This window comes from Vulpes vulpes, chromosome 1 (assembly GCF_048418805.1).
Source record: "Vulpes vulpes isolate BD-2025 chromosome 1, VulVul3, whole genome shotgun sequence".
Taxonomy (NCBI): Eukaryota; Metazoa; Chordata; class Mammalia; order Carnivora; family Canidae; genus Vulpes; species Vulpes vulpes.
In genome coordinates this window covers 184,678,402-184,692,829 of record NC_132780.1, presented here as the reverse complement: position 1 = coordinate 184,692,829, position 14,428 = coordinate 184,678,402, and the positions used below count along the sequence as shown (strand labels likewise).

General features: G+C 33.9%; 1 long non-coding RNA gene and 1 pseudogene across 7 annotated transcripts in view; both read right to left on the bottom strand.

The window, feature by feature from the left end:
* LOC112923172 (uncharacterized) overlaps nucleotides 1-14,428 on the bottom strand; it is an 895,045-nt gene that overhangs the window by 580,645 nt on the left and 299,972 nt on the right. The window lies entirely within an intron of this gene.
* Nucleotides 12,454-13,348, bottom strand: LOC112923130 (forkhead box protein R1 pseudogene; annotated as a pseudogene).

Here is a 14,428-nt window from a genome sequence, read left to right as displayed (position 1 = left end):
CATTTGAAGAAAAAGTTTTCTGACTTCTGAATACTCAATAGAAATATGAAACACCAAAGATTCAAGTTCATAGTGGGATTGTACTAGCCCCATCAATAAACTATAATTTAGAGAATAAGGCATTATAATCATGTCACTGAAAAAATAAAAGATATCTTTAAAAATGTATAATTGATTGTGTGCTGAGTCTCTGCTAAATGATCGCATCACTCACATCACTCTTGTTGTGCCCCTTCCATTTATTTAAATAAAGAAATTGAAGTTTAGATTGGTTGTATAACTTGTCCTTAGTTACTTTATAGCAATGATAGAATGTGACCTGAATCTCATTTTAGAGAAACTCTCATAGCATGAAAGGGAAAAATCAAGATAAATATGCAGTATCACTCCCATTGAAAAAAATAATTTAAGAAATAGAAGCAATTTATTTCAAGTATAATACATATTTTTAAAGTGAGTTAAAGGGATTTTCCATTCTTTACATAAAAAACAGACTATGAAGGCAAAGAACCAATTATAAAGAAAGAGTTTTAGAAAATTAAAAACTATGATTATCAAAAAAGAATTTAATGAATCGACCAAATAATATTATCAACTACACCAGGAAGCAAGCAAGAAATATGAAAGATAAAAGAAGAAAATCTTTCATAACAGAGAGCAAAAAGCAGAGTAGTAATATCTATTAGAACAGTATCAAAAACAAACAAACAAAAAAGGAACCCCTGAATATAGGATGGAGATAATGGGGGTCAGGAAATGTCCAAGAAATAAAAAATAAAGAAAAATGTACTAAGCTAAGAGATAAATAAGTCTTCAGAATTAAAGTGTTTAATGTGTCAAATGGAGTGATAAGGCAGGGGGAGTACACACTTAGGTAGACTCAGGTTAAATTACAATATTCTAAAGATAAAAAATTACCTAAAATCTTTCAAAGAAGGAAAAAGTTTACTTAATAAACAGTGAGATCCAAAGTAATATCAAATTTTTTACAACCACAACATTAGAAGATAATAGGCTAATGTCCTCAGTCATAACAGAAAATTATTTTGATGCTATAATTCTATGCCTGTATCAACTGTCAGAGCAAAATAAGATACTGTTGGATTAGCATAAACAAGAAAATATATCTCCTAGACAACCTCTAATGAAACATTATTCCAGGGTGTTTTCCAGCAAAACAAAAAGGAGAAGGCTAGAAAGCTGGTGACATGGTGCATGAAAAAGTTGCAGTTAGCTATAACCAAGAACTACTGAAGAAGTTAAAATAAATGTCTAATGCCTTTGAACCTCTTCAGACATTTTCTTCTCATTGGATCCAGGCCCAAAATTTGATCTAACATTGAATAACAGTTATATGAGCATAAAACTACAAATATCACTTATATTGAGGGTCCCCATTTCCCACCAGGATTCAAAAAATACTAACAAAATATGATAAGCCAATAAATTGATAATATTAAAAAAAAATGGTAACCACCAAAATAATTTAAAGATAGAAACTAAGAATGTCTCTGAGAGTGAGAGACCTAGGGAAGTTGACTTTTTCTATTTATTTTAAATTCTTCTGAACCATTGGAATTATTTTCACTATTGGTAAATGTTAATTTATAAAAAATATTTTATTGGAGATTACAAAAGAGGTAATCAAAGCAGTATAAAACATTTTTCATACATTTCCTAACCATAGTTTTAGTTGCTATGTTCATCTTGCCCCTGATATCTTACAGACTGGGTATAGTGGCAGCTCTCAAGAGTTTAGACCTTTGGAAAAAGAATGTCTCAATTGGAATCTAAGCCCAGAATTAAATTGGTGGTTTAAATCAATGAAGAAATAGTTAAAATATCACAGTGAGTGAGGTGATAAAAATGCACCTTTACTGCATGTGTGAGAACTAACTATGAAACAAGCACTGCACTGGACAACTGACTGATAAAGGTGACTAAAATATGGGTCCCACTGTTATTGAGCAACATGATAAATTTTATGATAAACATTCATGCATTCAATAACACTCTGAATGAATGAAATGTTTATTAAACACTTAATATGTTCCATGAACATACTTATTTGTAGAAAATTAAAACTAATATAACACTCTTAAATATCAACTAGGAGTTGTTACTGAACCCAACTATTGAACTCTCCACTTTAATCAATCAAGTTAATAGAGGATTTCTTTACTATGAGGCCACAATTCTAAGTTTGCTTTATAGATAAAAGGCAAGCTCAAGCTAGAACTCAGTACTTTCTGGTAACCTACTATCTTGATCCAGTCATCCAATGCTGACTTCCATCTGTATGTCTCTCATCCATCCATCCACCCATTCATTCATTCATTCATTAGTTCATCCAGAAAATATTTATTGCATATTAACTATGCACAAGGCATATAGGAAAAGAATGGTAAACAAAAACAACAGGAAAACCCAAATCTTCATGAAGTTTACATTCTGAACTCATCTCGTATTCCAAAAACAAGACTCCCATTCTTTTAGTAGCCTGCTCAACCCACACATTGAGGAATGCTAATGACCACAGTAATGTATAACAATTACTCTTCTGTTTGCAAAGAAAGAAAATGAGATTAGGGGAGAATGAGCAATTTGTCTAAAATCAAATAGCAAACTCCTTGACCTAAAACCTAAGAGAGATTTGCTTTGGTCTTCCAGAGGTTAGTAGGAAATCTAATATTTAAAGTATAAAAATATTTTCTTTACATTGACAGAGGAAAATTAAATTCACATAAAAATGAAAAAAAATAGAGTATGCCATAAACCCTAAAATGTGTAGTATATGGAAAGACCTATAAATTTTATCTCTAAAATCTAGAAATGAAAAGGTAATTATGACTCTGGTCACATTAAGGTGGCTTTTTTTTTCCCTAGGTTAGATAGATAATATTAGAGCAATTAGCATGTCAGAGAAGTTTTTCAGATAGTTTTTTTCTTATTTCTTACTTATATTCCCTAAAGTAAAAGGAATAATTAACTGAAATCCAATTAGTGTAGACTTAGAACACCTGTTTCTGAAATCCTTTGAATAACTTCATCATATTATTATTTTTTTCTTAGTCTTTGTTTTAAGATGAAACACATATCCCTATCCCCTTGCTCTTAGGAGCTGGGAGATTTGCATATCACATAGAAGAAAAGTACCTGTTTGTAAAAGAAACTGGAAGATTAAAAAGACCAAAAGAGTTGTGGATATATTACCGAAGCTACTGTTTCTTAACCCTCTTTTGACCAAACAAATTTGTAAAACTTCTCTCAGTGCTAGAAAAAAAAAATAATTTAGGAGAGGATGATACAGACCACACTTTTTTATTAATATCCACGATAAAATCATCATTTAAAATGCACATGAAAGAAAGAAATAATGTATTTTGGTGAGGGAAATTATTTGGTATCTTATTTTTCAAACAGTAGTGAAGAGAAATACAGGTTTTGTTGTGATAGCAGAAATAGTAAATTATGGTAATTCTTAGGAATCAACAAGGGACAAACAGAATAAATATCTAACTTTAAAAGGCATCACAAGAAGGGAAAAGTATAAGAAGGAAGATGCAACATGAATAATAAGTATAAGGTATATCAGTCATTTTGCCAAATGCTAGGTTAAATTTTCTCATTAACAACAAAAACATCTGATCAAGTTTGAAAGCAAAATCCAGTTACACAATAGACACCAAAAAAAAAAAATCTTACAGACTTAGAATTTAAAAGTCCAATTCTCACTAATCCTGGGATCAAAAAAGGAAATCAAAGGAAAAGAACAAATTATCTAGAAAGCAATGCAAAGGAGGATGGTTCATAACAAAAACATTAACACCAAAGGTATCTGTTCAATAAAAAAAAAAAGGTGGGCAGATGAATATTTCTGAGGAGAGAAGCAATAGAATTTTAATTCCTCTTCCATAATTTTCCTCTATTCTGAAGGAACATTTTAAGAAATTTGCTTACACTACTCAAGCACCCATAGTTGCAAATCTATTAAACGCCCCTCTGGATGATCTCTCCTGTTTTCCCTTTAGCCAAGTCCTTTTAACCCACTGCATTTATCATTTACCTTCAGAAGTAAGAAAAAGGGAAGTAAATTATATGAATGTTCATTTCTCTGTTCAAAGCTCCAGGAGGCATTGATTGTATTAATGGCTTAAATAGTGACTAAAATGAACTTTGGAGTATCAATATTTTGATACCAAAAATGGTACAGGTACCAATAAATCTAAAGTTTTCATTTAGTTCTCTTTCTGTGTTCTCTTTTAGAGTCTAAGGAAATACTTCTTAGAAAATTTATAGATACGTGAATCATAACTTGTGCCAAAATAGAGATGGAAATAATTTAATAAAGCTAAAATTAATGCTTGATCAATGGGACATAACCAGAATATATAGAACTTAAATGATTTTTTAAAAATCTGGCACCATTTGGAACCATACTTTCCAATAGTTATATAATGCAAGCCAGATTATATAATTTTAACTCTCTAGCAGCCACATAAAAACAAGTGAAAAAGAAACAGGTGATATTAATTTTAATTATGTATTTTATTTAATCCACTATATCTCAAATATTATTTCAAGATATTAAAATATAAAGAGTAATTCATAAAAAATGATTCTTGAGATGTTTTTCATTCTTTTTACTCTATGTCTCCAAAATTCAGTCTATATTTTAATTTTTAAAAATATTTTATTAATTTATTCATGACAGACTCAGAGAGAGGCAGAGACATAGGGAGAGAGAGAAGCAGGCTTCCTGTGGGGAGCCCGAGGTGGGACTGGATCTCAGGGCTCCAGGATCACACCCTGAGCCAAAGGGAGACAATCAACCACTGAGCCACCCAGGCGTCCCTGTATATTTTAATTTATAGGTCATCTCATTTTGGTCAAACCACACTTCAGTTCTCAGTAGGGACATGTGACTATGATATTGGACAGCAGTAACTGCACCCACTAGGGAAGAGAGATTCAAAGACCTAGCAATCATTTCCAGGCCCACCGTCTCTTACTTTGATAACCTATTTAAAATTCTATATTTTGGGACGCCTGGGTGGCTCAGCGGTTGAGCATCTGCCTTTGGCCCAGGGTGTGATCCTAGAGACCTGGGATCGAGTCTCATGTTGGGCTCCCTGCATGGAGCCTGCTTCTCCCTCTGCCTGTGTCTCTGGCTGTCTCTCTGTGTGTCTCTCATGAATAAATAAATAGAATCTTTAAAATAAATAAATAAATAAATAAATAAATAAATAAATAAATAAATAAATAATTTATATATTTCTATGCATGATAAACCTTCTCAAGAACAGCATAGGCTACTGAACTCTAAACAGATGTATCTGAAACAAAAAAAAAAGTTTTCCCTGCCCTTGCAGAGTTCCCAATCCAAATGTTCAGCTAAAATAGGAGAGAAAAATGTTCCAAATATGAAGCAAAGGCTTCATAAATACATTTGAAGAACAAGTTCACAAGGTAATGCTTAAAGTGTAATTTAAAAATACCTCACTTTAGGAATTTTTTTTTTAAGATTTTATTTATTTATTCATGAGAGACACACACAGAGAGAGGCAGAGTTACAGGCAGAGGGAGAAGCAGACTCCATGCAGGGAGCCCGATGTGGGACTCGATCCTGGGACTCCAGGACCTCACCCTGGGGCTGAAAGCAAGCACTAAACCACTGAGCCACCCAGGGATCCCCCACTTTAGGAAATTTATATTGAAGAGATTATAGAAAAATTACATGCCATTTATGCAGGCGTTACTGATCTATAGGTTTTAGATGAGAACTTTTAGGTATCATTAGCACAGAAGCACTATTTGTAACAGTGACATTCAGCAGCTTGGTCTATTTCTTTATTTTTCCTTAAATACCTTAATAAATTATATTTTCAGTTAGGTGGTTCTAATGATTTCAGTTGCTGCTTTATAGAAAATTCTTTATTGGTTCCTTTCTATAAATCAGTACTAATTGTCTTCTCTAGGTGGGCTTAATGCAGTCATCCTAAAAACCTAACTCATAGAATAGAAACACATAAAATGCACATGATGAGCTCTTATTTTATCAGTCTGTATGTTGATTTACCTATAGACTCCCTGACCTATTGTATAATTAGTCTTCATCCTGAGACTTTCTCCTTCACCTTAGGTAATAATACTCCAGACTTTTATTCTCTTTAGCCATAATTTACTATTATGTAGATATAGTTCATAATATTTCAAAATCCTTGTTAGTTTTGAATCTCTATGATAATTTTTTCTGGTTAATTGTTTGGTGACATGTTTTCTACCAAGTCAAATATTTGAAAATTACTGATAATTAATAAATATAGCCTATCTGAATTTTAAGTTTGTAATAGAAATCCAGGCCTATTTTAGTTTGTGAATGTGAGAAAAAACAAGATCATGGTAAAGAAAAAGACAATATTCTTTAAAGGTTCCATAGATATAAGGTAGATTTCAAACTTTTTGATTTGAGATTTTTTGTGGTAGTTGAATTTAGCAATCATGTATATATTAACATATTCTTCTATAATTTGATGTATATTAATAGATATACTTCCATTACATAGAATATATTAAGAAGATATTACAAATAAAATAACTAATTCACTACTCATTATATCTATATAAGGTTCACAAGGAATATTGTCTTGGCTTATTTTCATGCATTTTGATTTTGCCACATGCTCCAACTCACTAAAAAGTAAAGTATGAATTTTAATGCCCTACAACAATATTTTGACTACATTCATATTTAAAAAGAAAAGCACTCATTGAAAAAATAATAAGCATATATTCTTTCCTCACCAAACGGGAAAATATAAATGGAAATGAGTAAGATGAAATAAATGTTTGTGAATTACATCTATTTTCTCAGCTGTTGAAACCAACGTGTACTTTTAAAGATGCTCACTTCACCAACAAATACCTTCAAAAAAACTTATTTGAAAATAAGAAAATGTGCTTTTTATTTGGGAAAATATTGTGAAGAATGTCGTATTAACAGAAACTTTTCAAAGTGTGGGGGAAAAATATCAATAAAGTCCTCTGGACACAAGGTAAGAAGATCTGACAGGACCATGAACATGGAGGATACATTGTGTGGAGAAAGAAGGGTAAGAAGCACAAAGAGGAAGCAAGGCAAGCTGGGGTAAAAAGCCAATTAGTGGATAAAGGGTAGAAATCCGAGTTCTGAAACACAGGGGTGATAATATAGGCAGCTTGGGAGAGGATTAAAATAAAGTGATAACAGTATTCAATTGAGAGGGAAGGCTGTCAAAAATGTAAATAGGAAAAAAAAGGGTAAAACAATGAAAACAAAAACCTGACATTTAATCAAGGGTTATAGTAGCAGAAACTCAAAGCAGGGAAATATGATGGCTTTAGCTCTAAGTGCTCTGAAATCATTTACAGAAGACCAAGGCAGATGGAAAATTTGGTCCCAATTACAGGAAACCAAATGGACTTGCAAAGGAGTGGAGGGAAATAATCTATTTTATTTCCTGGTCGCTTTTTTTGAATACATTGTATTAGGCAATCACACCCTGACATCCACAATTAGATGGTTACTAGGGAGGGCACTGTATTATTTAGAACAACACATTAAAGATAAACCAGGTTATTTGACAACTCTAAGAGTGTCATATTTCAAGAACTATGCAAAAGCTAGATGGTAATGGACTTTTCAATTGCTAATTTTTACTTAAATGTTTATATAATCCAGCTCAAATTCATATTACCTCATTGAAAAATGTTTTGTTGGTAGTTCTTGAAATGAAATCTTATTGTGTAAGGGGAAGTGGGCGTTTGATTAATGTCCTAATACATAATTAAGTTGATAATTTATTATTATCTACATTTAAGAGAGAAAAAAATGAAGTCTTCCCTAGCTATCATATTAAATTTCAGTGTGGCACAGTTCAACCACCCATTACAAAAAGGTATGTATCTATCAATTATGCCATCAAAAATAGGAATATAACACTAAAAAAAGGTGAAACTTCACAATTATAATTTTAAGCTTATTCTTACTACATTCCAGATAGTTTTTAAAATATAAAAGTATTTTTGTTCATCAGGATTCCAATGAAATGTCATATTTTTCAATTAAAATAACAAAATGAATAATTAGGAAAAAAAGTAAGTAGTGAGGATGGGGTATATTGGGATAAGGGTACATAAATTTAAAATATTTAAAGTGATTATGTACTGTACATACTTTTAGTAGTCATAAACAAGTGAAAATTTAAAATTTCATCTTAATAACAAATTGATTACATGAAAATAGACTAGTACTTAAAATTTTTCTGGCCAGCAGCTCCTAAAGCAGCCTCTCATTAAGTATAATTAATACACATGTGTGAATATAGAAAACATAAAAACTAAAACTAAACTGAGGCAAAAGCTGACAGTAAGGCCACATCTAAGCATGCCAAAGCCTCATACCATGAACCAGTACTAAGTGAGGGAAAAAAAGTGAAATTATTTTTTTTCTATAGTGCCTCTCATGACTCAGTGACCCAGGCACTGCACAATGAGAAAATTGAGAAATTCATTATACTCCCAAAGTACACACCTATGGAGATGAAATAATTTTCCAGTGAACTAAATTAGAGAACTGTTTTTGTTCCTCATAATGCCTCAAAAAGATTTCTCAGAAAAATATGTTTGCTAGAACAAGAGTTTAGAAGAAGCACAATGACCATTGCACATCTTCATAGTAACTTTAATTTATAAGAATAGCAATGTTAATAAAACTTATAAGCCATCAGTCAAAAACAACAAAAAACTAACTACAATGAAACAAATGGTAAGGCTGGCCTCACACTTCTCCTTTATACCATTAATGCCAGAAGGAAATGAGAGCAATAATCAATTTTTAAGATGAAAATATGACAATGCAACAATTCAGAATTGCACAAAATTATATGTTATATGTCAAAGAGTCTGATAACTACATTCAGGATAGGAAAAGAATTCATGTACTACTGCTAGTAAAATAATAAAAATTAAAAATTTTGAAGATATATTCCAAAAGACCAGAAAATGAACAATTAGAATGAAAAATCTGTCACAACAATATCCAATAATATTCTATAAAACTCTATTACTACAAAACACCCACATGATAGATGTATTCCAACAAATACACTCTATGATGCATTACTAAGGTCTCAAATAATTAGAGGAAATACTTAGGTACTAGAAAAAATGAAGAGTACATTGAAATTATAAAAGGGTGAACTTAAGCTCAAAGAATACCGTTTAAGGCAAAACTAGTTCAAGGAACCAGAATTTCAGAGTAGAGAATAATCTTCCCTGAAAATAGGTAGTTTTGAGCCTGTTCACATAAAGATCTACAATTTAAATTCATAGTGTCTCATAGTTAGGGAATGGTCAGGATGAAAGAATCAATTTAACTATAAGTTGGTTAGGCCCTTTGACCCTCATAGAAGTAAATGCAAACACACCTGGTAGAAGGCACTAGAGCAGATCTAAGGCAGGGATCAACAGTATTCACAGTTATCACCCATGATTTAAAAGACTGAGATACTCTTTATTCAGATTCAGATTTCAAATGTTCAATTTCAAATCAAAGGTGTGTTCACATGATTAAACCACCAATAGACTACTGAATTTAGAATAATCTACTATTTTAAGTTGTTTAAAAATCATAAGGGAACACCTAATCAAGCTATTTCAACACACAAAAATTCTCAAGTTGTGAAGGCCTGTCTAGTCATTTACATTGATAATATGAAAAGAAATATATAACTAATATAAAAGCAAAAGTACTTAGATCTGAAGAATTTTAGTATAACTGAAAAGAAAGATATTAATAAAATATGTATATTACACTCAAAGCTACCAAAGCAACATGTTTCAATTGTGATTGAAAGATTCAGAATTCTGAAAGAATTCACATGATCTGTCCAATAATTTTAGAATAGCAACTCTTGTAAGTAACTCATCTCTATATATCACAGATAGTTACTCTTCAAAACTATTTTAAAAAACTTTTTGTTTTTCCAAGATTTTCAATGAAATATTTTGTTAGTAAACAATAATTCTAAATACATTGTTTAAAAATGAACTCTCATGTCCTTTGATTTATTAACCAAAAATTTGGTTTCAGAAAAATGAAACTTCTATTGAAAATGCATTATATGCCAAGTATTCTAAGTTTTACATACGTAATAATAACCTTACAGATAGATACTACTGATATCCCCGGTTTATCCAGATGGAAACTAAGGTATAGAGAAACTAAGTAAGTTTTACAATCATAGAGCTTGCAAGTGATGGAACAAAGCAGTAAACTCAAAAAAGATTTTTTTCAGAATGCATGCCCTTAACTGCAATAAAATACAGCTTTGCAAGACTGTAAGTAATGAACAACTAGGGATAAAGAGTTGCTAGTAATAGAATTAGAACAACTTAAACACTGCATGACCTGGAAGAAATTTTTAGTTTATGAGTTGACAGTATTTTCAAATCAATTAACTTATAGGTTTTGTAATGTAGAATATTAGCTTCCATATTATTAAATTAATATGACACCAATCAAACCAACTTTCCACACATAAAATATAAATTGTGTTTCTAAAACATAGGCTACTTTGAAAATATTGGAAAAGAGGCTTCTGAGTGTCTACAGGAAAAGACAGACACATAAACCTGAAGCTCTCCATTCATCCTAAGGAAAGAGAGAGAATGAGAGAGATCAACAAGCAAAGTCAATAATATCCACCTATATCCACACCTACAGTATAGATGAAAGAGAGATTTAAGACTTCAAATGACTTATCCAAAGAAAAATACATGAAACCATTAAAAACAAGTGAAGTCCAAATCTCTGTAGAGTTTGGTGGAAATTTCATGGAAAACTGGGGAGGAAAGCAGAGGGTCTATCTTGGTATATCTGAAGTTAACTCATCCCCAGAAAAAGAACCTAAGATGAACAAGTGAATACTGAGAACAGGTCTGCTACCAGGTAGGTTAGAGGATTGACTGCTGAGGAGTCAAAAGGAAGTGGCTTGTAAATGTATATGAATAGAAATGCTAGCCATAAGAATTGAAGGTGTTGTTTAGATGTTTGGTGGTGAAAATAAAGAGAGAAGCAAGGGGGTAGAAATTAAGAACATAGAAATTAAAAATTAATTTCTATAAAATAAATTCACAAAATCAAAGATATACTCCCAAAGTACACACCTTTAGAGATAAAAGAATTTTCCAATGAACTAGAGAACTGTTTTTATTTCTCATGATGCCCCAATAAGACCTCTTAGAAAAATATGTTTGCTAGAACAAGAGTTTAGAAGCATGATTTCCGTTGCACATCTTCATAATAACTTTAATTTACAAGAATAGCAATGTTAAAAAACAAGTGCAATTTATTAAATAAATTTATTTCATGGTTTTAATGTAAGAGAGCACACATGAGGTAATATATCTGGTAAACTACCCATATTCACCACCCATGATTAAATACATATGCTATTACTGTAAAAGTGAAACAAAAAAAATTTTAATCAGTAGTTCATGTAAGAAACATCCATCAAACTATTCCAAGAAAAAAGTAGAAAATGATAGTTAAAATTGTTAGTTGATCAAAATTTTCCCCAAAACCATCACGAAGCAGAGAAAGACTATAACCCTGCACCTTAATCAGAAAAAAATGCCTTAAAAGTATTTTCAGATATTAAAAAAATGGCCTCGATAAAAATTAGAAATATTAAGATTTAGAAATGGAAAAGAAGATAAAAACATGAAACATAAAATAAGCAAACTCAGGAAAGAAGAGAAGAAAAAGACAAAGTTACCTCAAAAATAAACTCTAAATTAAAACATGACTGACGTAGAATTTATTTGACTGAAAAACTAATAGGGGACATTTAGGAGAGGAGTAAAAGTAATCAAGATAATGGAAAAGAGGGATCCCTGGGTGGCGCAGCGGTTTAGCGCCTGCCTTTGGCCCACGGCGCGATCCTGGAGATCCGGGACCGAATCCCACGTCGGGCTCCCGGTGCATGGAGCCTGCTTCTCCCTCTGCCTGTGTCTCTGCCTCTCTCTCTCTCTCTCTCTCTCTCTCTCTCTCTCTCTCTCTGTGTGTGTGTGTGTGACTATCATAAATAAATAAAAACTAAAAAAAAAAAAAAGATAATGGAAAAGAAATGAAGAGGTAATAAGTCTTATAAAGTGAGATACATAGAAAATAGAAAATACCCAGTACACACATAATTAGAGTCCATGAGAAAAAAATCAACAGAATAATTCTAATATTTAAAACTAAAATTCATGAAAACTTTCCAGAAATAAAAGAAGACATGAATCTGTATATTGAAAAGGCCTACCATGTACTTAAAGTTGACCAAATGATCTACTCAGATCTTTTTTTTTTTTTTTTTTTTTTTTGCTGCAGGTAACTTTAATAAGGGATGAGCTGACTCCTGCTTCTTGAATTAAAGGTCAAAGAGGAAGGGCATCACATCTGGTTGGCTCATGCACTGCTGGATACTTTGAAGGCGGGTGGAGGCCAGGGCACGGGCCTCCTCAGTAAAGCGGCGGTGTCCCTCCTCAGTCAGCTTCCAGAGGCAGGAGCGGGGCCGCGGGCTCACCCCACTCTGCATGCTGACCGGCACCTTCTCAAAGCTGTCTCGGAAGCAGAGGTTGTGGCGGACGGTATTCTTCCAGCCTTCCGGGGCCGTCCGGAAAAAGGGGAAATGTTGTCGAGTGAAACTGTAGATCTGTTGCACGTTGAGGCCACAGGGGGAACTGTTTCTTAATGCCAGTGCAATTAGGTGGAAGTAATTGAGGGGGGGCCGGGACCAGAGCCTCCCCTCCTGGCTGTTGGCTTGCCGGAGCCTCCGACTCTGGAGGGGGGCCTTTTGTAAGGGGACGGGAGGGCCACAGAGGAGCTGTCATCCTGGTCCTCAGCCTCCTCCTCTTCTGTGAGCTCCCAGGTGCTGGGGGAAGAAGCCACCCGTTTCCGCTTCCGCTTCCGAGGAGGAGACTGCTCGCTGGAGGAAGGCAGCGACTCCACTGCTGTGGTCTCAGAGCTGTTGGTGAAGTCTTCCTCTTTCGGGGGTGGCTGAGCGGAGGGAAGCGTGCTCGGCAGATCCTCCCACTTGGGAGATCCTGGGACCTCCAGCTTTCCAGGGGGAAACACGATATTGGGGTTTACCCACATCCACAGGTTGGGCTCAAGAGCTGGGCCATCATAATCAGGGCTGGGTGCTTCTTCCACAGGCACTTTTGGTGGCTCAACTATTCGGAGTCTGTATCTGGCAAGGTTCTGCTCGGCCAGGGGCAGGTGCGCGGTGGTGAAGGCCAGGAAGGACTCATTGCCCATGTCCCAGTCCATATACTAATGAAACTAAAATATTTTGAAGGTAAATAATTTTTCAGTGTCTCCTGAAAAAAAAAAGTCCAAGAAATCTACAAAGGTAAGAATGAAAGATTGAAATAAGAATTCTCACAGCAAGTGTGACCTCCTGGCAAAGTGACAGAGTAGGAAGATCTTAAGCTCACCTCAGTCTGCAGATGCAACTAGATAACACCTATGTCAGAATAAATAACCCAGGGAACTACCCAAAAACTGGCAGAACAGACTCTTCACAGCTAACTATAGAGAAGAGGCCACATCAAAGAGGATGGGGAGGGCACAGATGGGGTCTAGAACTAAAGGGACCTGTGGGATTGTCCATAGAAGGGAGGGATACCACAAGCATAAAGCGGGAAAAGAAACAGACCTTCACATCAAGCACCCCAGGCATAAGGGACCTAAACAGGCAAGATAAATCCCCATAACATTTGGTTCTGAAAACAGAGGGGTCTAATTTAGCAAGTTCTTACAATCAGAAGGGCTTAACACTTGGAATGCTAAAAATCAATGAGCTGAGCTCTAGGAGACCTAGGAAATTGAGTCTCTGTCCTAAAGACACAATAAACAGTCCCATGGAGACACAGCAAAGAAGCAGCAGTTTGAAAAATGCTTGGGGTATTTAGGAGGGAGATTTATTAACTAATTTCAGAACATGTGCTAACAGGGCACCTCGGTGAGACCCTCAACAAAGAGATACAAAACATTAAAAAGAACCAATTAAAGATAAAGAAATACAATAACTGAAATTTAAAATATACTAGAAGGAATAAATAGCAGACTAGAGGAAGCAGGAGAATGGACCAATGACCTGGAGTACAGAGTAATGGAAGCAATCAAGCTGAATAGGAGAGAGAAAAATTAACAATAAAAAATGAAAACAAACTAAGGGAACTCAGCAGCTCCATCAAAGGTAATAACATTCACATTACAGGGATCTCAAGGAGAAGAGAGAGAAAAGGAGGCAGATAATTTATTTGAAGAAATAATAGTTGAAAACTTCCCTGAAGACGAAAATATACATCTAGATGCAGGGAGCACAGAGAGCCC